The sequence below is a fragment of the Stegodyphus dumicola genome, chromosome 12 (assembly GCF_044657685.1).
Source record: "Stegodyphus dumicola isolate Sdum_Otavi_A_Nest chromosome 12, ASM4465768v1".
Taxonomy (NCBI): Eukaryota; Metazoa; Arthropoda; class Arachnida; order Araneae; family Eresidae; genus Stegodyphus; species Stegodyphus dumicola.
In genome coordinates this window covers 6,933,708-6,935,610 of record NC_140779.1, presented here as the reverse complement: position 1 = coordinate 6,935,610, position 1,903 = coordinate 6,933,708, and the positions used below count along the sequence as shown (strand labels likewise).

At 40.9% G+C, this 1,903-nt stretch overlaps 1 non-coding gene across 1 annotated transcript; it reads right to left on the bottom strand.

Annotated features, from left to right (window-relative positions):
• Window positions 1–758: 758 nt before the first annotated feature.
• Window positions 759–830, bottom strand: TRNAT-GGU (transfer RNA threonine (anticodon GGU)). Its single transcript has one exon. It is a non-coding gene; the product is annotated as a tRNA-Thr (tRNA).
• Window positions 831–1,903: the final 1,073 nt, after the last annotated feature.

The following is a 1,903-nucleotide window of genomic DNA, read 5'->3' as shown; positions in this document are numbered from 1 at the left end:
ATCCGTATAGCCTTTTACATAAAGCGGATAGCCTTGATGAAGCTATAATATACTCGCACAAATATAAAAATAAACCAAAACAAAAAACACGATTTTAAAACATGCCAATAACCTCACATTTTTCAATCACAGCTTCTAGGTACTAAATAATTCAATATATTCTACACACACACACACATATATATCTTGTAGAGTCATTAGGTTAACTGGAAGCAGAAAAGATGAAAAATATGCAACCGCCTTCGCCGGGAATCGAACCTCTGGAACACCGCCAAAGCGTGCTACCGTTGTACCACGAAGGTACGCTAGGGAAGTGGGAAGTATACCTTATATACTCCCCTTTTTAAAGGGCAACTATGGTTTTAGGGGACCTAGTCGCCAAAGGGGACCTAGTATCCTTGGTGCGGAGAATCATCATCCACAACCCCCACTTTTAGTTCGGGCCCCACTTGTAGAGTCATTAGATATTTTTTGGAAACAGGAAAGATGAAAAATAAGCAACGCCTTCGACGGGAATTGAACCGCGGACCTCTGGAAATACCGGCCCAGTGTGCAGAACCACTACACCATGAAGGCACGCTAGGAAAGCAGGAGAAATACCTTATATACTCCCCTTTTTAAAAAGCGACTAGGGTTTTAGGGGACCTAGTCGCCAAATCTGGGTGAGGAGAATCATCATCCAACAACCTTTTTAGTTCGAGCGGAACTTGTAGAGTCATTAGGTTAATTGGAAGCAGAAAAGATGAAAAATATGCAACCGCCTTCGCCGGGAATCGAACCACGGACCTCTGGAATACCAGCCCAGCGTGCTACCGTTACACCACGAAGGCACGCTAGGGAAGTGGGAGAAATACCTAGTAATATATAAAAGAAAGTCACGTCATAGAATTTTGAAAGTGTAATATTCAGTTTGTATTCTACCGTCTAGAAGTTGTCGGATCAGGAGGCTGCAATGACGGTCCTCGTCTGTAAGTTGTTTTGGTTTTTTGTGATTACGGCAAAGCCTCGACGGCTCTCCGCCTAAGGGAAGGGAGGCTTTCGTGGAGAACGTTCTAAGGGAAACTGGCTCGTATACACGTTACACATGAGGAAAACCACGAAAACACCTGTGGAGACATTAGGTATTTTTTCTTGGAAGCAGGAAAGATGAAAAATGAGCAGTCGTCTTCACCGGGAATCGAACCACGGACCTCTGGAATACCGGCCCAGAGTGCAGAACCTCTACACCACGAGGGCACGCTAGGAAGGTAGGAGAAATACCTTATACACCAATGCAGCCACCCTATTCGGTGGATTCGAACCTGGGACCGAACTATCAATGTTCTGCGATTTTATATCTCTCTGCTGCTGTTGGGCCTCCCTTCTGTAAGAATATATGTTTATTTTACAATTACGTTTCTTTGGTGTAACAAATAATTGCTGTTGTGAAAAAGTCTCATCACCACGTAAAATACCCCTCACTGAACGCCCCCACATCCATCCATCAATCAATCAGTGCGTCCGTCCCTCCCTCCCTCCCTCATGATGATCTGTTATATCTATATTTAACTAATCTAAATTTAGCAGGATTCTCTTATCGTTAAATTCTAAAAGTTGTCTTTTTATTAACCCGTTGTTTAGCTGTTCTTTGCTTTATGCACAGTACTAGGTTTTTAAAATCTTATATATCGAATAGTTTTAATCTGTTTTATACATTTCTGGAAAAACGTGCGAAAAAATGTAATTAAAACGGGGATGGACTGCATATATAATTAAAAGATTTAACAATTACTGAAAAAAATATGAAGCATATTGCTGACATGCACATGTGCTAAATACTAATTCTTTTGTGGAGAAAAATGAAATATTATAAAGTAACATACGAAAACAAAAAGTGAGAATATCACTTTCATAAAACTTCCAG